This window comes from Hyla sarda, chromosome 13 (genome assembly GCF_029499605.1).
Source record: "Hyla sarda isolate aHylSar1 chromosome 13, aHylSar1.hap1, whole genome shotgun sequence".
Lineage (NCBI taxonomy): Eukaryota > Metazoa > Chordata > Amphibia > Anura > Hylidae > Hyla > Hyla sarda.
The window spans coordinates 10,913,626-10,941,389 of NC_079201.1; the positions used below are offsets into that span (position 1 = coordinate 10,913,626).

At 42.6% G+C, this 27,764-nt stretch overlaps 1 long non-coding RNA gene across 1 annotated transcript in view; it reads left to right on the forward strand.

Moving 5' to 3' along the window:
* Nucleotides 1-26,894, forward strand: part of LOC130297554 (uncharacterized) — a 145,123-nt gene extending 118,229 nt beyond the window's left edge. Inside the window, exon 3 of the long non-coding RNA XR_008849582.1 lies at nucleotides 25,820-26,894. This is a non-coding gene — a long non-coding RNA (uncharacterized LOC130297554). The remainder of the gene's footprint in view (nucleotides 1-25,819) is intronic.
* Nucleotides 26,895-27,764: the final 870 nt, after the last annotated feature.

Genomic DNA, 27,764 nt, shown 5'->3' on the forward strand with positions numbered 1-27,764 from the left:
AAAATCTACCAGGGGCAATTTTTTTTTTTTTTGTTTTATTATTTATTCTTTTTTTTTTTTTCTGAGCTGGGCAAATAAGAAGAAAACAGAGAAAATGATATATATTTTTAATAAAATTTTCATAAAATATTTAAACATTGTTTAGTTTATTTATTTATTTCTTATGCCCTTGGTAATTGCCTGTTTCAATAAGAAGTGAATAAATGAAAACCATTTAAAGTTGCCTGGATGAAGCGATGACGCAAGCAAACGATTCGCTGTATTGTACATCTCGGCCCGCTTCCTGTGACAGAGCAAATGAGGACAAGTTCTGATATATTGTAAATGGCGAATAAGAGACAAATCCTTCATAATAAAAGTCTGGTGTGAAAAGCTATAACTGACTGATGACTGGTGAATACCACAGCTCAATGACAGTGCGCCAAAGAGGAAACAATGACAAAGACTGTGTGACATCTATAACGTGGCTGCTGTTACACCCTAAGGGCCCATTCACATTATGTATTTCCCAAAAGGAAACATGTAGCAGCCTTCCGTTCTCAATGGAATTCTACTGCACCATTCACAGTATGGAATTTTCGCGGCAGTCGTTCCACTGCGGACATTCAACACTTCATACTTAGCTGAAAGAATGAACATGTTCATTCTTTCAGCAGAATTTGCTCTGACATGCACTGCTGTCTATTGATAATGCACATTTCTGAGCGGTTCTAGCGCTGGTGTAGGAAAGTTTTCTCGGAGTCACTGTAAAATGAAGCTACGCTAACTACGCTAAAAACTAAGCTAGCTACGCTAACTGCGCTACACTTATGTGAAACTACGCTAACCCTACACTAACTATGCTCGTCTTCCTACACTAACTAAGCTACACTCATGTGAAACTACGCTAACCCTACACTAACTATGCTTATCTCCTTATGCTAACTACGCTACACTTATGTGAAACTACGCTAACCCTACACTAACTATGCTTATCTCCCTATGCTAACTACATTACACTTATGTGAAACTACACTAACTATGCTTATCTCCCTAGTCTAACTACGCTACACTTGTATGAAACTACGCTAACACTACACCAACTATGCTCGTCTCCCTACACTAACTACGCTACACTTTATTGGAACTATGCTAACTCTAAACTAACTATGCTCGTCTTCCTACACTAACTACGCTACACTTGTGTCAAACTATGCTAACCCTACGCTAACTATGCTCGTCTCCCTATGCTAACTACCCTTCACTTTATTGAAACTACGCTAACGCTACTCTAACTACGCTCCTCTCCCTACACTAACCACGCGACACTTCATTGAAACTATGCTAACTCTAAACTAACTATGCTCGTCTTCCTACACTAACTACGCTACACTTGTGTCAAACTATGCTAACCCTACGCTAACTATGCTCGTCTCACTACGCTAACTACTCTCACCCTATACTACACTGCTCCCCGAGCTAGGCCGAGAGGGTATGTGAGAGGTGTGTGTGGCAAAGTCAATCAGGGAGCAGTGGGGGAGCGGCTGCAATATCGCGTGCGCTCGCAATTTACTACCGACTCGAAGAAAACTTTACTACACCGGCTTGTTTGGCCGGTGAAACGCTCCGGGGGGGAATCTCCGCCCATAGAGTGAATGAGCCCTAATGATTTCACATTTGGGCCATGTTCACACATGCAGTAAAATTGGCTATTTTTTGCCATAAAAAATATCTGCAATTGCCCAATCTTTTTAACCAATTTTGTAAAAAAAAAAAAGAAAAAAAAAACAACAACAAAAAGCAGCCAGCTTTTTAACTGATACTAAATGGGTGAAATACCAGTGTACGAACATGGCTGTGTAAGAGTAGCTTCTATAATTGACCGGGGGAGATCATGAATTTGCCATCCTTAAAGGAGTAGTCCAGTGGTGATCAGTGAACAACTTATCCCCTATCCTAAGGATAGGGGATAAGTTGCAGATCGCGGGGGGTCCGACTGCTGGGGCCCCCCGCGATCTCCTGTACGAAGCCCCGACAGCCCGCGGGAAGGGGGCGTGTCGACCTCCGCACGAAGCGGCGGCCGACACGCCCCCTCAATACAACTCTATGGCAGAGCCGAAGCGCTGCCTTCGGCAATCTCCGGCTCTGCCATTGAGATGTATTGAGGGGGCGTGTCGGCCGCCGCTTCGTGCGGGGGGTCGACACCCCCTATCTGGCCGGAGAGCCAGGCCCCCGTACAGAGAGATCGCAGGGGACCCCAGCGGTCGGACCCCCCGCGATCTCAAACTTATCCCCTATCCTTAGGATAGGGTATAAGTTTTTCACCACTGGACTACCCCTTTAACTCCTGAACCCATTTGTGACACAATTCCAAGAGCCATATTCCATCAAAATAGCTTTTTTTTTTTATTTTTTATTGAATGGTAGCATTCAATTTTCAAAAGCCCTGGATTTCTAAGACTCTCTTTCCCGCAAGTAGCACATGCTAAGCCCCTCCCCCCACTTCCTTTTGATGTGTCCTAATCTAGATGTGAACTGACCTCAACCCACTCATAAGTCTAATGAGTTAAACTGGGTACATTTCAGCACTAGTTGCTTACTGAGATGACCAGCTCCAGTGATCAAATGCCACACCCTCAGCCAGAGAATGTAACGTCGGCTATATTACAGAACCACTACAGTGGTAAAACTGCAAGCCAACATGGAGCCAGTCCCATCAACTACATAAGCTACAACAGGTAAGCAGAAGGCATAGACAAGAACCTCTAATAATAGCCTGTGCTGCAATATATAAACAAAAATAAATAAAAATATAAAATAACGATATTTCAGAATGGTTTATCTTGCTCACATCATGAATAAACCATGTGCTGAAAAGTTCTTCTTTACTCCCATTTCAGAGGTAATTCATTTAAATGTTGGGCTGAATTAAATTGTAATTGGAGAAATGACACGAATTCCCCAAAACAGTGAATAATACAGTTTTTTGGCAGTAAAAAACCACTCACTGCCAAACTGTCTGTAGCCACAGGGAGCTATGATCACTTTGTTTAATTTACCTGTGTTTGGGTAGAACTACTTTCTTTTAATTTGTTATATTTTATTCAGCCAAAGGAAGTTGTGACTCCCAGTCAAGACAGAAACATTGCAACTTATATGTAGCATCTTATTAATGAATTAAGATCATCAGGGGTCACGTCTCAACCTTACAGACGCCATATAACCGGATAAGTCATTATAATTCAAAATTGTTCAAGCTGTGTGCACTAATTGGGTACATTTTATATATACAGTGTATATATATATATATATATATATATATATATATATATATATATACACACATTTGGAAATAGTGTAATAAGAAACAATAATTATGATTATAATAATTAAGCAATAATCAAGGTACCGTATATACTCGAGTATAAGCCGACCCGAATATAAGCTGAGGCACCTAATTTCACCCCAAAAACCCAGGAAAAGTTATTGACTCGACTATAAGCTTAGGGTGGGAAATACATCATCCCCCCCATGTAATCATCCATACCCCCATCATCATCCAGACCCCGTCATTAACACCCTCATCATCATCACCCCCTTCATCATTACCCTTCATCATCTCCCTTCATCATCCCCCCCTTTATCATCACCGCCTGTCATCATCCCACCACACCCTTCATCATCACCGCCTGTCAATGTCGCAGTGGTCTTCAACCTGCGGACCTCCAGATGTTTCAAAACTACAACTCCCAGCATGCCCGGACAGCCATCGGCTGTCCGGACATTCTGGGAGTTGTAGTTTGGAAACATCTGGAGGTCCGCAGGTTGAAGACCACTGCCGGGCCTTCGTCATCATCCAGACCGCCCCCCCCTTTAGTTTTGTACTCGCCTTCCCCTGGCAGGAAGTTAGGGTGAGCTGGTTCGGGCCATCTGTGCTGCAGGGACCGTCCGGTGGGGAGGGATAGTCGTTCCGGGATGTCCATCTTCCCCCGGGGGGCCTCTTCTCCGCACTTCGGGCCCGGAATAATGACGTTGCCTTGACAACGACTCACAGGGACATTGCGCATGAACGTCCCTGTGCGTCGTCGTCAAGGCAACGTAACTATTCCGGGGCCGGGCCCGAAGCGCGGAGAAGAGCCCCCCCCCCCACCCAGTGAAGATGGACAGCCCGGAACGACTATCCCTCACAAAAAATCGTGCTGAAAAACTCGGCTTATACTCAAGTATATACGGTAGATCCTGTGAAGACCTATTCAGACTAAATGAGGAATTTTGTATTTATGGCAAAGTATGTTTAGGAAACAGTCAATTATATCAGGTATAATGGGTCACGAGGCAACTAAGGAGGAAAATGATGCAACAACAAGCACAAGAACATATGAAATAGGTGGAGATATACCATGGGCCATGGAATGGTATATAGGGAAATGTACACAGAACTATCCAGGTTACTTGACAACCCCCAGTAAAGGTCATAATACGGAACATTTTATGGACATACCTGTTTTTCTTTTTCTATTTAATATACACTAGCCACTGCATACCATGAATGCCTCACAAGAACTGCCATTTTGGAAATGCTTTGACCTAGTCATCTGGCCATTGGCTCTGTATCTAGCACAGGAACTTCCAAAAATGTTCACTTCTACCTTGGCCAACCCTATTGACTTGAGACGAAAACGGGACATTGGGATAGCAAACACAGGAAGGAGTATGTACTGCCCATATGCTGCCCCCATATATAGCTTTCGGCCCCCATACTGCCCCAATATATATAAATAGTTATAGGCCTCATCTGTACCCCCATATAGACCTCCATTCCTTTATGCCCTCATTTATAGTAAGTACTCGGCCCCTATATATAGTTGAAGGCCCCTTACTGCCCCCATGTATATAGATGTAGGCACCCATACTTCCCCATATATAGTTCCCACATAAAGTTGTAGGGCCCCTTCACATTTATGACCCCATATATAGTAGTGGGTAGATGACCCCCACAGACATACCGCCCCCAGCAGCACAGCCATACTGCCCTGCTGCTTTAGTGCTCTACTGTTTCTCCGGCCTGGGGTCAGGACCTACTGCTATGGTTGAGCCATAGTGGTTGGGTTTCCGACTGGAGGAGCAGTTAAGTAACATAGTTCATAAGGTTAAAAGAAGACCAGAGTCCGTCAGGTTCAACCTATAACCCTAATGAGTCCCTACTGAGTTGATCAAGAGGAAGAAAAAAAAAAACTCATACTAGAGGTAAAAATTCCTTCCCGACTCCAAATATGGCATCAGAATAAATCCCTGGATCAACATTCTGTCCCTATAAATCTAGAATCCATAACCAGCAATGTTACTCTTCTACAGAGTTCACCATAACCACCTCCTCTGGGAGAGAATTCCATAGTCTCACTGCTCTTACAGTAAAGAACCTTCGTCTGTACTGGTGTAGAAACCTAAGCTGACGTGGGTAGTAGGTTAGTTACCATTCCGATGCCCATTCCAGGGTCCAGGCTTAGGCAATAGGGGCCATGGCTACTTTAAGAACAGTGACCAGTGGCTACTGCAGCAAAAATATGCAATAATGGCAATTTCGTATTGTTTTGTTAAAAAAAAATGGGTCAATAGGTCAGCCTACATCTACCAAATATATCATATAATATATCAACTACATAATCATTGTTATATTTCTGTTACGGCAAGTCTAAACGTTTAGGTTATCTATTTGTAAACATAATTTAGTAAATATAAAATAAATAATGAATATAATAATAACAAATAAATAAAAATAATATGGGAAATACATTATTTTTTATTTATTTGTTATTATTATATTTATAATTTTTTATATTTACTAGATTAGGTTTATAAATAGATAACCTAAACGTACTTTTGTGAAGCTCAATACAAATCTATCGTCAAAGTTAATGTCCTTAGCACATTGTACAAGCGGCTGCTTTAAACAGAGCTGGATATATGGGGTGGCATTACTTTATATGTTTTTCCTTGGCACCAAGTTAGGCTCTAAAAATAATTTCTATTGTACGCTTACTTTTGGCAGTAAAAAAAAACAGCCTAAAGAAAACATCAAACAGTATATTCACCTGACCGTGAAAGCGAAGTAAAATTTTTATTTTTTATTTTCTCAGTACAATCCTATTGGTAAAAGAATGGTGTGCATAAGGTAGAACATAAACATCAGTTCTCGAATGGTCCGAAAAAAGGACTTTAGGGGAAGACAGAATCACCCGGTGCTGATCGGGACAAGACGAGCAGAATCACGGAAGCTTCAGGGGAGTAACTTTATTGATCCAGCATGCAACGCGTTTCGCTGCGCATGCGCAGCGAAACGCGTTGCATGCTGGATCAATAAAGTTACTCCCCTGAAGCTTCTGTGATTCTGCTCCCATTGTTCCGATCAGCACTGGGTGATCCTGTCTTCCCTTGAAGTCCTTTTTTCGGACCTATATCCTGACAAGATGCTGCAGATGGAACTTACTTACATGCGCTCCCCATGTTACACAACCAACTTAGGTAAGCGGCTGTCTTCTTTGTAACACAAACCCCACCCCCCCTCCCTGTGGGATTACTTTGGATTCCTCCACATGAGAGCGCCTTCTCCCCTTTCTCTTTTCTCAGGTTCAAAATGGTCCGGAATCTATGCTTATATCATTTCAAAATGGCGGATGGATTCTCTGGTGGTTTCCACCAAAAATTTTTACCTGATCTGTCCTCTTCTTCCAGAACCCAGTTCCTTGTCGTAAGTTCTGCTGCAGAACTCCAGACGTGGGATCTAAGCAGCATAATTGGCGTTGATATCAGTGAGATGCTGCCGCAAGCAAAATATACGCAGAATTTCCACAAGGAGTCTCCATAGTGTAAAGGGGGCCTTAGTGTTGACTTGTAGAACACAAAATGTATTGCAGCTTACTGCATATTGCACTGTATAACTGCAGATCAGTTAGAGCACCCATGCCTATATATATATATATATATATATATATATATATATATAATCTATTGACCGAAAGCCTCTACTGTAAGCACATTATGAGTATCATAACTGGCCCATGGAGTAATAGAAGCAGGTCTGGTGTAATGATTCCTGTGTTCTGGCGCATCATGTGTGCACCAATTGCCTGTGAAAGAGATTGCAATCCTGATAAGTGATGCTATGGGCAATGTTCTTCTGGCAAACTTTGCTCCTGGGACCCATGTGGGTTTTATATTGTCTAAAACCACCTATCATAGCATAGGATACCACTGAATGCACGTACAGGAGCAGGGACTTCTGTTTCTCCCATGCTCCCTGCTACTGTACCTTGAGCAGTGATGCACACAGAACTGTATACATTGCAGCTCACTACAGTTGGCAAATGTGCAGCAGTGAGAAGTGATGCATACAGAACTGCTGCTCATATCACTGCATGCTTCACAGATGCTGTGTTAGGCTGGGTTCACACCACATTTTTACAATACAGTTCCCGTATCAGGTATAAACTGATTCCTCAAAACTGGACTAAACTGTATCTAAACGTGTGTACAAATTTTAACCCGTATACGGTTTGAAAAATTATGTCCGGTTGCATTATAAATTGTTATCTCTTCATTCCATTATGAATAAAGCTACGTCATCTTCATCTTACGTCATCTTCAGTATTCCAATCACCGCTCCGGGGTCACGATCATAGGCTATGGGCCATAGCAGTATATCGTGACCATGGAGCGATGGTAAGAATACTGTAGTGGGGCAGTAAACAGGCATACAGACTCCAGCCATACACTGTATATGGCTGAAGGCTGTATGTCTGGGGGGGGGACATACTGCATCTAATGTGGGGGACTATATACTGCATCTAATGTGGGGGACTATATACTGCATCTAATGTGGGGGACTATATACTGCATCTAATGTGGGACTATATACTGCACCTAATGTGGGGGACTATATACTGCACCTAATGTGGGGGACTATATACTGCACCTAATGTGGGGGGCTATATACTGCACCTAATGTGGGGGGCTATATACTGCACCTAATGTGGGGGACTATATACTGCACCTAATGTGGGGGAACTATACTGCACCTAATGTGGAGAACTCTACTGCACCTAACGTGGGGGAACTATACTGCATCTAACGTGGGGGAACTATACTGCACCTAATGTGGAGAACTCTACTGCCCCTAATGTGGGGGAACTATACTGCCCCTAATGTGGGGGAACTATACTGCACCTAATGTGGGGGAACTGTACTGCACGTAATGTGGGGGAGCTATACTGCACCTAATGTGGAGAACTATACGGCACCTAATGTGGGGGGAACTATACTGCACGTAATGTGGGGGAGCTATACTGCACCAAATGTGGGGGAGCTATTCTGCACCTAATGTGGGACACTGACTATATACTGCACCTAATGTGGGGGAGCATATACTGCACCAAATGTGGGGAACTATACTGCACCTAATGTGGGGGAGCTATATGGCACCTATTGTGGGGAACTATACTGAACGTAATGTGGGGGAGCTATACTGAACCTATTGTGGGGAACTATACTGCACCTAATGTGGAGGGAACTATACTATACTGAACTATACTGTGACATATATGTGTATATATACATATATATATATATATATATATATCCATGTAAAGTAATACGCCTGTGCACACGGTGGCCGATGGCTGGCACAATGTGTTGTGGGGCTGGAATGCAATCATTTCCAGGGCTGGTTTTTATCCCCAGTCCGGCCCTGTATAAGCTTCTCTGTAAGGCCAATGGAATCCTGTCTTACCACAATTAACCGAGTTCATAAATAACTCATTAGGGAGACAACATTCTTTATATCTCATTAATATGACATCCCATACCTTTAGCAATGAACAAGTCAATGAACCAGGTCATATTAGTGAATACTAAATTGTTGTGATACTTTCCTTTTTTCACCTCTTCATAATGGTTAATGTAGCAGACATTTCTTATGACTGGTAATTAAATGCCTTATTACCATCGTAGCCCAATGCCGTGCATAGGAACAGATGGAGAGAATCGGAACCCAAACTTACCATTCCATTTCGTTTTTAAAACAACTCTACCTGTGTCAAGAAAAGCATATGGTTCAGTGTTTATTTGCATAATTGTACAGAATTTATAGCTGTACAGAGAATTCCAAAATCAATTCCAAATATTTACAGCTGTTGGATTTCAATCTATATGAAAGATTGAATAGAAAAAGGCAACAATGCCCCAAATAACAGAGCAGCCTACATTTACAGTCCAAACCACTTATATTGGCCACCATCTTTGATTCTGCAGCCTAATGTATTTATTTAGCTTTTTTGTAGTCTTATTTTTATTATTTTTATAGTGATGTTGTCAGGTGTTGTGTTACTGTTGCAGTTGTTGGGACCTAATAACATCATTGGTAATTTAAGGTTCTCTCAAGTGACGCATTTTCTCCCAAAGCTTCAGTTTCGCCTATTTGGGCCTTAAGGACAATTTTATTTTTACGTTTTTGTTTTTTCCTCCTCGCCTTCAAAAAATCATAACTCTTTTATATTTTCATCCACAGACTAGCATGAGGGCTTGTTTTTTGCGCGACCAGTTGTCCGTTGTAATGCCATCACTCACTTTACCATAAAATGTATGGCGCAACCAAAAAAATACTATTTGTGTGGGGAAATTAAAAAGAAAACCGCAATTTTGCTAATTTTGGAAGGTTTCGCTTTCACGCCGTACAATTTACGGTAAAAATGACATGTGTTCTTTATTCTTTGGGTCAATACGATTAAAATGACACCCGTGATAGGATATTTTTCTATTACTGTTGCGCTTAAAAAAATCGCAAACTGTTTGACCAAATTAGTTCTTTTAAAATCCCCCTATTTTGAAGACCTATAACTTTTTCATTTTTCTGTATAAGCGGCGGTATGAGGGCTCATTTTTTGCGCCGTGATATTTACTTTTTATTGATATCATATTTGCTTATATAAACTTTTAATACTTTTTTTATAATTTTTTGGGGGAATAAAAAAACAGCTATTTTGAAATTTTCTTTTTTTTTTTACGATCAGGCCGTTCACCGTACAGTATCATTAACATTTTATTTTAATAGTTGGGATATTTACACACGCGGTGATGCCAAATATGTATATAAAAAAATGTGGACACTTTTTGGGGGTCAAATAGGGAAAATGGGACAATTTACGTTTTTATTGGGGGAGGTGGTTTTTCAAATTTTTTTTACTTAAATTTTTTACTTTTTTTACTTTTTATTTTTATACTTTAATAGTCCCCATAGGGGACTATTTATAGCAATCATTCGATTGCTAATACTGTTCAGTGCTATGTATGGGACATAGCACTGATCAGTATTATCGGTCATCTTTTGCTCTGGTCTGCTCGATCGCAGACCAGAGCAGAAGACCCCGGGAGATGGCCGGAGCCAGGTGAGGGGACCTCCGGCCACCATGCTGGATGATCGGATCGCCACGGTAGCGCTGCGGGCGATCCGATCATCCATTCAAAGTACCACAATGCTGCAGATGCCGTGATCTACATTGATCACGGCATCTGAGGGGTTAATGGCGGACATCCGGGCGATCGTGGATGTCCACCATTACGAGCGGGTCCCTGGCTGCTATCAGCAGCCGGGACCTGCCGCGCATGATGCGAGCATCGCTACGATGCTCGCAGTTATGCTTAGAACGTAAATGTACGTCCTGGTGCGTTAAGTACCACCTCACCAGGACGTACATTTATGTCCTGTGTCATTAAGGGGTTAAAGGGGTTGTCCAGTCAAATAAATTACCTTTGTATGGTGTCAAAAAGTATAATAAAGCAATTTGTCAATATAATGTTATTAGCCATTGTGCACAGATCTCTCCATATCAGCTGAGTTGCCTGTCTGGTGGCTGTGACATCACATCACATTTTCTGAATATGGATCTCCCATCCCTGCTTCCTCCCATCCTGTCTGCTGAGGACCAGACCATTGATGTGAAGAGGGGGAGCTCACATTGCTGATTTTGGGGCATCAGGAAGCCTTTCTCAGATAAGCCAGCAGTGAGCCTTTTCTGAGGGAAATGTCTGTGACTGAGAAAGGCTTCCTGCTGCTTTAAAATCTTATGAGCAGTAATATGAGCTCCTCCCCTTTACATCAATGGTCTTCTCCTGAGCAGACAGTAGAGAAGGGGGAACAGAGACAGAAGCTCTACTTCTGGGATGGGATCTCTGAGTCTTATAATGGAAGAGCTGTGCAGTAGGGCTAATAACATAAGTAAGTTTCTTTATTATACTTTTGCCGGACAACCCCTTTAACTCTATTTTATGCTTTTTGATCACATCATTTACATCAATTCTGGTTCTGCTGTGCTCTCTGGAACACTAGTGCTTTCTACAGCGTCGGAGGAAAACTGAGCCGGATAACTGGAAATATGTGACGGCACCCTTAGGGAAATGAATGGCCAGAAGTAGAACAGATCTCTGAAGGTAGAAGTCTAGTTTTAATCCCTAGGGGAAGCAGAGCATTAATGTGCTCCCTGGTGCCCGGCACACCAGGACGTACATTTATGCTCTGCAACATAGTGACAGCAGGAGCTGTGATTGCTCCATAGACCATGGGTCCCAGCTGCTATAAGTAGTTGGGGACCCGCAGCTTATGGTGGACATCCGTGATCACGCTGATGCCGGCCATTAACCCTGAATACTGATCACCTAGGGGGATTTTGTGAGACTCATCGAACCAACATCAACGCGATTGCAGGGGCCTGATGAGTCAAGAGAGCAGCCGTAGGTCCCCTTAACTGGTCTGCCAAATGGCAGAGGGGGCAGATCAGTTAAGGGGTCCTACGGCTGCTCTCTTGACTCATCAGGCTCCTGCAATCATGTTGATGTTGGTCAGATTAGTCTCACAAAACCCCGATAGGTGATGACGCTGATGCCGGCCATTAACCTTCAATACTGGTCACCTAGGGGGGGGTTTGCGTGACTCATCGGACCAACATCAACATGATTGCAGGGGCCTGATGAGTCAAGAGAGCAGCCGTAGGTCCCCATAACTGATCTGCCCCCCTCTGCCATTTGGCAGACCAGTTAAGGGGACCTATGGCTGCTCTCTTGACTCATCAGGCCCCTGCAATCGCGTTGATGTTGGTTCGATGAGTCTCACAAAATCCCCTGGCTGTACAAGTAGATCGCATATATCACTGATCAATGCTATGCCAATGCATAGCACCGAACAGCAATACAAATCAAAAGACTGTGGTGACTTAACAAAAGTAAAAAAAAAAAAAAAGTAAAGTTTTTAAAAATGTAAATAAGCCCCTCAACCAATAACAAATAAAATTGGCCCCTTTTCCCATTTTACAAATAAATAAAAAAATGTAAAAAAAATAAATTAAATAAATAAATAAATAAGCATATTAGGTATTGCCAACATGTCTAGCAGCGGAGTACCCCTTAAAGGGGTACTCCAGTGGAAACCTTTTTTTTTTTTTTTTTTTTTTAAATCAACTGGTGCCAGAAAGTTAAACAGATTTGTAAATCACTTCTATTAAAAATTCTTAATCCTTCCAGTACTTTTAAGGGGCTGTATACTAAAGAGAAATCCAAAAAAGAAATGCATTTCCTCTGATGTGATGACCACAGTGCTCCCTGCTGACCTCTGCTGTCCATTTTAGGAACTGTCCAGAGCAGCATATGTTTGCTATGGGGATTTTCTCCTGTCCTGGACAGTTCCTAAAATGGACAGCAGAGGTCAGCAGAGAGCACTGTGGTCATGACATCAGAGGAAATGCATTTCTTTTTTGGATTTCTCTTTAGTATACAGCCCCTAAGAAGTACTGGAAGGATTAAGGTTTTTTAATGGAAGTGATTTACAAATCTGTTTTACCAGTTGATTTAAAAAAAAAAAAAAAGGTTTCCATCGGACTACCCCTTTAAGGGTCAAAATGGGCTGTGTCCTTAAGGGGTTAAACCCAGTAGTAACATCTACAATGTATACACTGCACTAGTCTCCAAGGAACTTGTGATTCCCCGCCCAGTGCCGGGAGTCTCCAGTCCCGTTTTAATTGCTGGCGCATTTGATGAAGTGTTATTCTTCCTTCTTAGAATATTGATGCAGTCTGGAATGGAGATGAATCATTTTTGTTTGCATTCATCTTTGTTTTCATCTCTCATTCTATACGGAGAATACATTCGGCTCTAAAGTCTGTTCGCTAATTACCGCCGCACATCGGACCGCGCTGCTCCCAACCACTACACGTTCAATGGACTTCAAGGATGTGATTGATAGTAAATAACAGCGGAATGAAAAACACATTTTATACGTTATGCGCTCATCATTTACATATCTTTGAAAGCGGTTTAGAAACATTACAAAAAACGGAGAAAAAAAAACTTCACATCATTTTATTGCGCATCTCAGGCAATGAAATCTATTGAGTTCATCTATGTTTTACAGGCAGCCGCTAATCCATTAAATAGTTCCTTATGAACCCAAATCCTGAGTTAATTAAGATAATAATAAATGTCTTAATTCTATGAAAAGATACATTAATAAGTGTTAACATAATAAAACGTTCTGCCGAAATCCCCGACCATGAATGTCATTTGATTACACGTTTTGATTAACCTCTGCACTGGTATAATCCGCCAAAATATTACAGCAAATGTTCTTGTAGCAATAAGACATTATCACAAATAGATGAGGTGACTTTTCTTTAGCCTGGCCTCAAACATTCCCACAGCGACGCCATACAACCAAAACCGCACAGTCAGGCAAGTGGGTGTGGATTTTCAATTGACTGTAGCTAAAAGGAGTTTGAGTGTTAATGGCAAAAGAGATGTGTCCCCCTCAATTCCACAGGGACATTAAGACCAGATTCACTTAGTGGGGGACAAAAAAATTAGTTTGATTTTCACACAAATTTCGACTGAGTTTTCAAAAAAAAAAAATGAAAATTACATATGAAAATTCTGGTGCAACATTTATACTATCTTTGTAATGGAAAAAGTTGTGATTTTCTTCATTTAATGTATTTATTTACTAGAAAAGTACCCGGACTTCTTTACTGTACTAAATTATACAGCCACATCTATACCACTAAATTATCACCACACAATGACAAACTGATACCACCATAGTGTTATTGAAAGAAAAACTACTGTATTTTCTGACTTTTTAACCCAGGAAAATGTTATCAAAAGTCGGGGGTCGTCTTACACGCCGGGTGTCATCTTATAGGGTGGGTGCTGCAGTCGGCCAGGACGCCTGGGGTATGGATAGAGAGAGAGCGGGGCACCTGTAGTATGGATAGAGAGAGAGCGGGGCACCCAGGGTATGAATAGAGAGAGCTGGGCACCCAGGGTATGGATAGAGAGAGAGAGTGGGGCACCCAGGGTATGGATAGAGAGAGAGAGAGTGGGGCACCCAGGGTATGGATAGAGAGAAAGAGCGGGGCACCCAAGGTATGGATAGAGAGAGAGCGGGGCACCCAAGGTATGGATAGAGAGAGAGCGGGGCACCCAGGGTATGAATAGAGAGAGAGAGCGGGGCACCCAGGGTATGAATAGAGAGAGAGAGCGGGGCACACACGGTATGGATAGAGAGAGAGAGCGGGGCACACACGGTATGGATAGAGAGAGAGAGAGAGCGGGGCACCCGGGGTATGGATAGAGAGAGCGGGGCACCCAGGGTATGGATAGAGAGAAAGAGCGGGGCACCGGGGTATGGATAGAGAGAAAGAGCGGGGCACCGGGGTATGGATAGAGAGAAAGAGCGGGGCACCCGGGGTATGGATAGAGAGAAAGAGCGGGGCACCCGGGGTATGGATAGAGAGAAAGAGCGGGGCACCCGGGGTATGGATAGAGAGAGATCGGGGCACCCAGGGTATGGATAGAGAGAGAGAGCGGAGCACCCAGGGTATGGAGAGAGAGAGAGAGCGGGGCACCCAGGGTATGGAGAGAGAGAGCGGGGCACCCAGGGTATGGAGAGAGAGAGCGGGGCACCCAGGGTATGGAGAGAGAGAGCGGGGCACCCGGGGTATGGATAGAGAGAGAGCGGGGCACCTGGGGTATGGATAGGGAGAGAGAGCACCGCTGTGCCCAGAAAAACACGCATCTTTCAACCGTCTGGCCCGCCCTTGTATGTATCCTATTACCGTACCTCTTTCTCTGCCTCTCAGATCTCGCTCCTGAGGACTGCAGTGTAGCATGTGTGACATCTGAGGCGGTGCAGACGTAAATGTGCAAGATGTGAGAGGCGGCGCAGGTGCACATGTGCAAAATCTGACAGGCGGCGCTGGTGTGCATTGGGGAGATTAGAGAGGCGGAGAAGGAGGTATGTTAATGGGATACAAGGGTGCCGCATGTGCGAGATCTGAGAGGCAGAGAAAGAGGTGCGGTAATAGGATACAAGGGCGGGCCAGATGGGTGAAAGAGGCATGTGCCGCTCTGATAGTCTTGGAGACAGGGAGGGCTGGGCAGACAGGGAGAGCTGACCAATCCAAGCAGGCTTTGTATATAACAACCAGCCAATCACTGGTAAGGTACCGTACATCGCAGTAGAGGAGTAGTCTTATACGGCGAGTATATCCCAATATCTATATTTTAACTGTAAAAGTTGGGTGTCGTCTTCTACGTCCAGTCGTCTTATACGCCAGAAAATACGGTGCTACAATAAGACCAGTATTCCTCCCATACAGTAACCACAGAGTGGTATATTCCTGCTCTACACAGGCTTTGCAGATTGAATAGGTGATTACAGTGCAGTTCTATCCAGTGACTCACACGGGGCATCTTTTTTCGATTGGAGTCGTCACTTTGCTTTTTCTTCTCCATCCAAAGAAAACTTCCCTGGCCGTGACACATTTCCACTTAATCTGACCAACATTCTACACTTCCCATGTCAGTATAATCCCCCCCCCTCTATATAATCTCCACATGTGTTTTGCCCTAGTAACAGAGCCCACATTGTTCCCGCTATATGCCTGTGCCCCTATAGTAGTAAGGATTTTGAAAAAATTGCAATTTAGAAACTCAAAAATAGGGGGGGATACCAAATATGTTTTTACTTAATTTTTTTTATTTGTAAAATGGGAAAAGGGGGTGATTTAATTTGTTTAGGGGGAGGGGCCTTTTTATATTTTCACGTCCACACAAGGGACTATTTATAGAAATGTTCAATGCTATGCATTGGCATATCATTGATCAGTACATTCAGTAATCTACTTGTATAGTCTGCCAAACTATCAGTCATTTTTATGGGGGGCAGCATTGAATACCATTTTTGTTCTGTAGGGCCTGATAGCTGATCGCCTGTAGGACATGATAGCTGATCCCTGTAGGGCCTGATAGCTGATCCCTGTAGGGCCTGGTAGCTGATCCCCTGTAGGGCCTGATAGCTGATCCCTTGTAGGGCCTGATAGCTGATCCACTGTAGGCCCTGATAGCTGATCCCTTGTAGGGCCTGATAGGTAATCCCCTGTAAGACCTGATGGCGGATCTCCTGTAGGGCCTGATAGATGATCCCCTGTAGAGCCTGATAGCTAATCCCCTGTAGAGACTGATAACTGATCCCCTGTAGGGTCTGATAGCTGATCCCCTGTAGAGACTGATAGCTGATCCCATGTAAGGCCTAATGGCTTATCTCCTGTAGGGCCTGATAGTTGATTCCCCATAGGGCCTGATGGCTGATCCCTTGTAGAGTCTGATAGCTGATCCCTTGTAGGGCCTGATAGCTGATCCCCTGTAGGGTCTTATGGTGGATCTCCTGTAGGGCATGATAGCTGATCCCCTGTAGGGCCTGATAGCTGATCCCATGTAAGGCCTAATGGCTTACCTGCTGTAGGGCCTGATAGTTGATTCCCCATAGGGCCTGATGGGTGATTCCCTGTAGGGCCTGATAGCTGATCCCCATAGGGCCTGATAGCTGATACCCCGCATGGCCTGATAGCTGATCCCTTGTAGCGTCTGATAGCTGATCCCCTGTAGGACCTGATAGCTTATCCCCTGTAGGGCCTGATAGCTGATCCCCTGTAGGGCCTGATAGCTGATCCCCTGTAGGGTCTGAAAGCTGATCCCCCTGTAAAGCCTGATAGCTAATTCCCTGTAGGGTCTGAAAGCTGATCCCCCTATAAAGCCTGATAGCTGATCCCCTGTAGGGTCTGAAAGCCGATCCCTCTGTAAAGCCTGATAGCTAATTCCCTGTAGGGTCTGAAAGCTGATCCGCCTATAAAGCCTGATAGCTGATCCCCTGTAGGGCCTGATAGCTGATCCCCTGTAGGGTCTGAAAGCTGATCCCCCTGTAGGGCCTGATAGCTTTTCAGAAAATAAATTCATAAATCTTAACTGCTCCAAAATATTACTCATTTTAATATTCCATTACACTGATCAACTCGGAGTATATAAAGTGGTCTGGATAAAAAAAAAAAATTTGAAGAAACTCTGCCAGCTGACACATTATTAACCGATGCAAAATTAAAGACTTCGGATGGAGCGCACTGGATTTTTTTTCACCCTTTATTCCAAGCCATCAAAGTTAAACCTTCACAAGGAAAATGCAATTACCTGACAAGCATTAATAGCTCGTACAAATTAACTTGCGCCATCAAAGTTGTCTTCAGATTTATTATAGAAACATCACAAAAATGATAACGTATCCAAGTTGGCAGCAGCGTAAATTATCACCCTCGCTAATGTGCTAACTCTAAAATGTAATTAAGACGTGTGGGCGGAACACAGTAAATAACATTAAACTGTTGGTACACATGTATACATTCAGCTTCAAGTGCAATTCCTTCGTAGGCTTGTTATTAATTACTCCGAAATGTATCAGAAAAAATATATACTTCGAGCCGAAAACATGGCGTGAGTCATTTCTGCTTACCATTATGTGGGCGCACGTAAACCATTTTCTTACAAACCGCGACAAAATGGTCCAAATTCGTTAACTGATTAAACAAATCAAACGTACAAAGATACTTGGCCATATTCTTTCCTGTCTACTCGTTGGCCGGATAGAAAATTGCAAAGGATAGAAAACAGCATTGGCCACGGCTGGTGCCTGCCAAAATGCGGTGAACTTAGATGTTACATTGTGAAGTCGTTCTACATGGCGGTGCCAAGCTGTGTTCAGCCACGTTGAAAATTCTTGTTTATGGCAGAGGCATGTCTGCGCAGTTATTTCTGACAATGGCTTCAAATAAATGAAACAATTTTTTGTTTTAAAAAAAAAAGGGTTAAATTGAAAAGGATGTATAAACTAGAATCCAAATACAAGGTCTAAAAGTTGTGGATGGAGTTGGCTCAGGAGCTGAGTCTTCTACAGACATTTTACTGCAGTGACTGGGATTGGAAAACAATCTGATCCTGTCTGTTTAACCGCTTAGATGCAGATGTCAATAGTCACTTTGGCATCTAAGTGATTGGACATAGGGAGGAAGTGATGGAATAAGAGGTGGCTGTTGGGTTTTTATGGTTGCAATGGGCCCTCAGGTCCCTTAGTAATTATTTTAGGCCCATAATCATAGTCCAGGAATACTTTTCTGGTAAGGGTTGCAACCATTCCCTGAGAGATTAAAGCGTACCAGTCATATCACAGAAAATAATAATACTTCTATATGTTACGTTATGTTAAGTCATGTGGATGCTTTACATGTCTTTTGATGTATCTAGCTTACTGTATGTATTTGACTCCGCTCTGTTGCTCGCTCATTCTGACATCCACTGCTCAGGACGAGGTGTGACGGGGCAAGAACTGAGCCTGCCCTCACTCACCATGCATTCACTTCCTCCCTGAGTCTGCTCTGTTGTGCTGGTCTCTTCATCCAATCACTGCAGGCTGCTCTGTAACCACCTCCTCACTGTTTTCATTCTGCAGTCTGATAGGACAGGAGTGAGCACAGAGAAGTGCTAGTCCCGCCCTCAATTCCTTTGTCCTAGCATGTGCTTCAGATGGGACAATGATTATGCTGCAGTGAAATAGGATTATGTTCTTATGTTCTTTTTTATAAGCTGTAAAAGTAGATAACTTTTTATGGCATATATTTCAAAGGTTAAAGGGGTACTCCGGTGGAAAACTTTTTTTTTTTTAATCAACTGGTGCCAAAAAGTTAAACAGATTTGTAAATGACTTCTATTAAAAATGTTATCCTTCCAGTACTTATTAGTTGCTGAATACCACAGAGGAAATTCTTTTCTTTTTGGATTTCTTGTCTGTCTGTCCACAGTGCTCTCTGCTGACACCTCTGTCCATTTTAGGAACTGTCCAGAGCAGCACATGTTTGCTATGGGGATTTTATCCTGCTCCGGACAGTTCCTGAAATGGACAGAGGTGTCAACAGAGAGCACTGTGGACAGACAGAAAAGAAATCCAAAAAAAAAGAACTCACTCTGTAGTAATCAGCAGCTAATACGTACAGGAAGGATTAAGATTTTTTTAATAGAAGTAACTTACAAATCTGTTTAACTTTCTGGCACCAGTTGATTTAAAAAAAAAAAAAAAAAAAGTACCCCTTTAATGTTTTCCCAAGATGTACAACATATATAAAGAGTTTTGGATTCTGACAGTGCCAATTTAAGCTATATTAATTTGGGGATTAAATTGTAAATATGAAAATTATTGTGAATATCTGCACTTCCAGTCAGAGGACACTGATTCCTCCCTTCTTTTAGGTGAAAGATATAATCACGCATGCGCACTATGCGAATTTCATAACGAATTTTCGCATTGAAAAAAAAAAGAGAACAAACATAGTGAATATGCGAATTTCACGAACATAGGACGAATATTCATCCATATATTCGTGAAATATCGCAAATTCGAATATGGCCCTTGCCGCTCATCATCACTAATCATTAGCTGATAGATGTGTCTTAGGAGATTCTGAACCCCAAAGAAAGGCCCAGTAAAGTCTTTAAGTCTCCTAAAACATTGACTCCTAACCTAAGGATGGTCTATAAAAATAGTTTTTAGATATGTTGCATGGTAATTAACTATTTTGGGGCGACCAATGCTACATAAATCTTTAGGGAAAGATAGATAGTTACTTGCATATTTTCAGAGTAAGTACAAAAATAGATGCCTAATAGACATTAAAGGGATTCTCCACTGCCCTGCCTTCCGGAGCTCCGCTCGCAGCGTCCGGAAGTTCACGCCGTCACGAGGGGGCGGGCGTGACGTCACAAGAGGGCAGCCTCGAACACAGAAGCCCGCACACAGCGTTCGGAGTAATGAACTTCCAGACGCTGCGAGCGGAGCTCCGGAAGGCAGGGCAGCGGAGAATCCCTTTAAAGGGATATTCTCATCTCTGTAAGAGGGCTCCCGGCCCCCTTTGCCAGCTTGCAAACACACCATAGCACTGCAAACTCCTAAAAAATATAGGAGGGAAAATAACTACAACTCAATCCAACCCCCTTCTGGCCTCTCCTGGTCTTCTGTAGAGTAAGTGCTCATGACCCCTGAGATGATGTCACCGTGGCAATTCCCTCAGTGTCTGCTCAGTGTCTCCAGCCTGTTCCTAGGATTTTGGTTTTTCCCATCACCAGCAATCCTATTTCCAATGTTCCCGCATTCCTATACTGTTCTGACCTCTTGTAATCTAACTTCTTGCCTGTTCCCTGACTTTGCTCTTGCTTGCTTACTTTGTACTTCACTGCTCTCTAGATTTGACGGTCTGCAGGTTGCTGTTTAAGGTGACTCGTCCACGTAGGTAGGGACAGTGGTTGGGACGAGATACACATCTGCACTGCTCCCTACCCCCAGTCATGACAATATCTTATTGTTTTGTATATGCAGCTTATTTTAAGACCCATGTATCTCAAAGGCTACAACTAAACCCCATGTGTAGCCTTATGACACCATTGCTTGCCGCTCTCCTAATCTGTTCCATCTCCTTCTTCCTATAGGTTTTCAAGAAAATGGGGACGGATGAAAGGGAGTGACACATAAAGTCCAATTGTAGTTTGTTGTAACCATGGAGACCCATAGTTTTTCACATAGCTGTATACACGGTTGAGTATTATTTTAAAATCAATACTATTTGCTAATTTCTATAATCATTGTGTAAAATCATTAAAGTAATAAATATTGATCACAATTGCATTAATATGATTTAAATATATGCAAAATTAAATAGTTATTGCTGATGCACTTAATTTACCGTATATACTCGAGTATTAGCTGAGTTTTTCAGCACGATTTTTCGTGATGAAAACGCCCCCCTCGGCTTATACTCGAGTGATTTCTCCGCCTGTCAATTCCTTCTCAGTGGTCTTCAACCTGCGGACTTCCAGAGGTTGCAAAACTACAACTCCCAGCATGCCCGGACAGCCATCGGCTGTCCGGGCATGCTGGGAGTTGTAGTTTTGAAACATCTGAAGGTCTGCAGGTTGAAAACCACTGCGGCCTTCGTCATCATCCAGACCCCCCCCCCTTTAGTTTTCTACTCACCTCCCCTCGGTGGGAAGGAAGGGTGAGCTTGTCCGGGCCATCTATGCTGCAGGGACCGTCCGGTGGGGAGGGTTAGTCATTCCGGGCTGTTCATCTTCACCAGGAGGCCCTCCACTCCCCTCCGGGCTGGCCCCGGACTAGTGACGTTGCCTTGACGACGACGCACAGGGACGTCCGTGCCTCGGGTTATATTCAGGTCGGTTTATACTCGAGTATATACGGTATACTCCCACTGTTGGCAAAGCTAATAAATAACTCCTAAGCCTCAAGAGCTCATTCATTATTCTGATATTTTGATAATGTTCCTGTCACATGACTTATTAATTGTTATCATAGGATTGAATGTCGGGACGTTTCACATAAAACATTTCCATATTTCCCTATTTCCACGTCTGACTGCAAACGTGTTTGTTGCTATTTATTCCGAGCAGAGATAAAAGGGACACGTCGAAGGCAGAGACATTTCAAGGATTAAGAACTAATGCACAACAGATGGCAAACTGGTTACCAGCCGAAATGCTTGAGTAGGCTTTTAAAATACTAAACGAAAATAGGTCATTCCCTGAAATCGGTGGAAAATACACAAGGTTTTCTATACAGCCTTCATTGGGTTCTATTAACATTGCATTGCGTATAATTGCTATACAACTCAACATGCTGACAAACACATTTCGTTACCTAAATGTTGTTTCATTAAGGTAATAAAAATAGGTTTTTCATTATGTTTTTCCCATTCCCTTGACATACTAACTACAATATGGTATCAATTAGCTCCTGGGCTCTAATGCATGCCAAAAAAAAAACAAAAAAAATAATTCCAAACCAAATTTTTTTTTCTGTTTCATTTATAACATTTATTACATAATACACTAAACTATTGATTATAATGCAGTGTATTATGCCTGCCAACATTAAAGGGTACCCAAGAGAAAATTGACAAATTTCACACTTTACAGCTGACATCTATATCAAATTGGGCGTCCTAATGCCAAAATGAGGCGCCATTTTCTCTGCTGCCCAACGCACTCCAGCTCTGACCTATAGCAGCTCTCTCCAGTGCAAGGCTTAGCATAATGCAATTCTACAAAGCTGGGTCTTGTCCTTGAGATGGCTGCAACAGAGATGAATAAGGAAGCGGGGAGCAGGGGAAATGGTGCCCTATCCTGGCTTATCCTAGGCGCCAAATTTGAAATATATGTCAATTTAAAAAAAAAATTGAATCACACCATTAGAGGCATGCTTAAACTAGCAGGCATCCTTTTAGGCCATACTTATGGAAGTACTAAGATATTAGACCTGGTGGCCACCCTCCGCTGGATTTCTCATTACAGCCCGCTCCCAACAACATGTATGTTCAATCCCGCCTGTTCCACAAACATTTTAGCTTTTAGAGGTAGCCCCATACCGTGCCATTTCATCACCTCCTTGTGCCATTGCATCATCCTCTTGTGCTATTTCATCACCCCCTTGGGTCATTTCATCACCCCTTTGTGCCATTTCATCACCCCCTTGTGTCATTTCATCACCCCCTTGTGTCATTTCATCACCCCCTTGTGTCATTTCATCACCCCCTTGTGTCATTTCATCACCCCCTTGTGTCATTTCATCACCCCCTTGGGTCATTTCATCACCCCCTTGGGTCATTTCATCACCCCCTTGGGTCATTTCATCATCCTCTTGTGCCATTTCCTCTCCCCCTTGTGCAATTTCATTATCCTCTTTTACCATTTCATCACCCCCTTGTGCCATTTCCTCTCCCCCTTGTGCCATTTCCTCTTCCTCTTGTGCCATTTCATCATCCTCTTTTGCCATTTCATCATCCTCTTTTACCATTTCATCATCCTCTTTTACCATTTCATCATCCTCTTTTACCATTTCATCACCCCTCTTGTACCATTTCATCACTCCATTGGGTCATTTCATCATCCTCTTGTACCATTTCATCATCCTCTTGTACCATTTCATCATCCTCTTGTACCATTTCATCAGCCCCCTGTGGCATTTCAGAGGTTTGCAGGACTGCACAGGTTTTTTTTTCCTGCCCCTGCAAGTTTTTTAATGGGTCCTGCGGCACCCGTGGATCCCAATCCTATTGTCGTCCTCTAACACATCCACACCATCACTGAAATCCTGCGCCAGACCAGAAGCATCGCTATCCATGGCCAGGAAGCAGCTTATGGACAGCTTAAGATTTTGGTGAGCAGAGAGCGAGGGTGATGTCAGTGGTTCCCCAGTTTGTATAGTGTTGCCCCCTGTCCTGACTATATTTATTTATTTGGATTTTGTACACAATAGTTACCAATATTTTGAAAATATAAACCTAAAACAGTGTGATTCACTTGTTTGGAAATAATCTCAAGTGAGCTGTCATGTATATCTAAAAAATTATTACATTAATTAGGTTATTTTGGTGAAACTTGAAGGAATAATTGGCATAAGACGTAACCGCTAACGCCATCCCCAGACTCCTATTTGTAAGCATTCAGTCATTATTTTTAATGGAGAAGAATGCATCACCAGGACAAACATCCTGCTGCGTAGCTAAGGATCTTGAGAGCAGCTTAATGTGTTTGAAGCTTACATTTTATTCTCTGGTCTATAATATATTTATACATCTTTAGATGAAGCCTCGTATGCTTTTAAAAGGTCCAATTCCCTCACAATGCACAGTCGGGGCCATTTCTTCTAATCACAAATTATCACCTTCACACTTGTACAAATAGATCTTTAATAAGTTTTAAAATAATATTTTTGCTTTTACAAGTTTAAAATATGTATCCAAAGCACTTTTTTCAATATGAAGTAAAATATATCTACTGACATTAATGTCAAAGAGAGTAATTAGCTTTGCCTCTAAAATAGTAGTAAGGTAACACAGACATCAAGTAAATTCTTAAAGTGAACCAGTCGTGAAGATTTAGCACTCAAGCTGGGAGGAAAGAATGCAACTGAATGCTTCTCTCCCTCCATTTAATCTATAGGACCGAGGCGGTCCCATTAATTTGCAGTATTTGACCGTTTCGGTCATGTGGTTTAGTGTGCATTTCTCACTGCACTTGCAGTGATTGGTTGGGGTCTAAAACACAACTGTTCAATACTTTTCATATGTCTTGTTGGTCCATTGCCTTCCTAAAAAAAAAACAGTCTGCTTCTGTCATAGGTATGGACCAACATTTTTCTGATGCTCTGGGCCTGCCAGTACTTGACTCTTTCCAGTACCCTTGGTTCCAGAGATATTGAGGTAATAATTGGAGAGTATCGCAAACCATTTTACAGGCTAACACTAAGCCCTGGATTAGTAATGGATGGTAGATGGATATCATGCCAGGTTTAAGAAAGAAAAGATAATGTATTAAGAAAAAACTTTGACCACTGATTAACCCTGTTATTATGTTTAAAAGTTAAAGTATTTCAAGTAGTCCTGGTCTCTGGTAATAAAATAGAAACATTATAAAAAAAAAAAGGAATGAATAAAAACCATAGTTACCTCTCCTCTCCAACATCATCTTGGCTTAATGCCATGGGGTTTCCTAGGCAGAAGCAGAAAGTTTCTTGCACACAGCCAAAAACTTTCTGCTTCTGCCTGGAAAACCCTGTGGCAGTCAGCAGTTGGCAGCAATTATGTATACACCAGTGTTTACTAGCTGTGTAGCATGGGGAAAGATTTACTGGGTAGGGCCCAATGCACCCGGGGAATCTATTAAAGTAGACTGGGATGCATAAGGCATTTCTAGCTTACTGTATATAAGCAAGTTCAGCCTAAACAAACCAACTTTGGTTGTCCGGGCATGCTGGGAGTTGTAGCTGGGAGCACACTGGTTGGGAAACACTGGTATAGAAGATGGACAATAAATGGAGTGGATGTGAAAGTAAGGAGCCAAGATACATTGGCACCAAACTGCAGTGATAAGATGTGTCTGGAAGAATTTTACTTTGTGCAGAGAACTAGTATCTGTTCCTCTGTGGTTAATGTATGGGGGTAATATTGATCTTTCTATAGTGAATTTTATTTAGTTACAGTATAGTGATATAATCCTTCTGGATTTATTCAAACCTTCCAGTACACGAGTTTCTCCTCTTTTCCTAACCTATGACACTTCTTTGAAAGATCTCTCTCCACATAACTCAACAGTGTGACATTTAAGTATTACTTTAAATATTTAAAACTACATAATGTCACCTCAATTAGGTCCTGTTCACGTTGACATCAAGGGCTCTATTTGTGATGGGAATCTAGTTGGTCCTAATGCATTCTATTGACATCAATTGGATCTATCAGGTTTCCAATGTTCACTGGCAAAAAAAAAAAAAAATAGCATATCAGAGTATTCTGCTTTACTGTCTCTCAAAAAAAAAAAAAAATTGACGAAATGATCTATAACTTGTATTTTTCTACAGGAATAGAAGAAGACCAGCAATGGATTGCATGAAAAAAGAACACCTTTGAGATGCAGACTTCTGGGGAAATGATGATACAAAATTCATACAAGTTTATTTATTTATGTTTTTTTTTTTTTTGTTTTTTTTTTCAAATTTTCGGAATGTAACCATAAGTTTGTTAGCATGTGTACCAAAACCCAAGATGTTGAGAGCATCTCTTGGATTAAAGGGGAACTCAGGTCCTCTATCCACAGAATAAACAATAAGTATTTGCTTGTTGGGGGGTCCAACCACTGGGACCCACACATGATCTCCTGCTTGGTGCCCCGGTTCTCCTCATGCATGGAGCGACCACTGCTCCATGCACAGAGCTGTGTCGATCACATGACCTCAGGAAATTCAATAATGCCTTTCAAACAGCTCTCCCAGCCTATGAGAAGGTAGGATAGAGATGATGTAAAAACCAATATAAAAGCCTATGTACATAGCTTCAGCAGCCATTTTAGAGATACCAGGTGTTAGGTGAAGATCTCTGTGAGGGACAGTGAGCAGTGAACATAGCAGATAGGAGTAGAACCACACGTATAAAAATTGTAGTAAAGCAGCAGAAGTTCTGCATCTGTTCTGTCAGTGCAAAATCTGTTTTAATTAGAAATGAAAGGGGAACTCTGGTACAGGAGTTAGGGGATAGGTGTCTGACCACTGGGACCCACATGTGATCTCCTGCCTAGTGCACCAGCTCTCCCCATGCATGGAGCGACCACCATACAGAATGGTGGTCAACACGCCCCCTCCATGCATCTCATTAGGAGAGACAAAGTACATCACTCTCCAGCTCTCTCATAGAGATATAACGAGGGGAAGTGTTGGCCATTGCTCCATGAATTGGGAGAGCCAGGGCACCGGGCAGTAGATTGGTGTCCCAAAATTTGGGCGCCCGCAATCAGTTCTCCTTTAAGAAATGTTGTTGAAAAGCCATTCACAAACTTTTGAAATAAACACAAACTCCAATGAATATAGAAGCTTCTGCCTCAGACATGTGAACCAATAATAAAATAAGAGGACCCACATGCAATCACAAAGATAAACACAGGGGATCAATGCTGTAAACATAGGAATCACTCGCCGCAGCTACTGCAGATAACGTTGGGAAAAAACATCTTTTAAAGCCATCTAGAAAGGAGAGCGTGGGAGCTGCGGAGTGTGTGCTGATCATAAGTGTATGACTGGAGATATAAGTGACGTTGGAATCAGGGAGTTTAGAAGACTTTGGCATTATTTGTCATATACTGTTTGTCCGCTCTTACTCCTATGATATGAATCACTGTGTTTAAAGGTATTTTTGCTATCCACATTGATAAAACCTAACGTGCTCCATACTCCAGTGTGCATCCTGAGCAATATATGCACCCAGGATCTCTAGTCTGACAGTGCCATTTGTGTTATGCTAGCACAGTTAGAATACATATCTTTCACTACTGTAACTTGGTCATGTGATCACCAGTCTTACTCTTCAAACCTTCCAATGCTTAAAGGATGACAAGGATAGGGGATAAGTTATAGATCGTGAAGGGTCTGAGCGCTGGGAATCCCCGCGATCTCCTGAACGGGGCCCCGACAGCCTACCAGAAGCGGTTGATTTGACCCCGGCAGGAAGCTGCGGCCGACACGCCCCCTCCATGTATTTCTATGGGATACATGGAGGGGGCGTGTTGGCCGCCGCTCTGTGCAGGGGTCAGCACACCCCTTTCCAGCAGTCTGCCGGGGCCCCATTCAGGAGATTGCAGGGAGGTCCCAGCGCTCGGACCCCCCCGCAATCTGTAACTTATCCCCTATCTTTTGGATAGGAGAGAAGTTATATTTTATTACAGAACTCCTTTAACATGTCAGAGCAGGATGACATTTCTGGGTCAGCTGACTTTATGTGAACTTCAGGATGACATCATCACCTACCATATTCCCC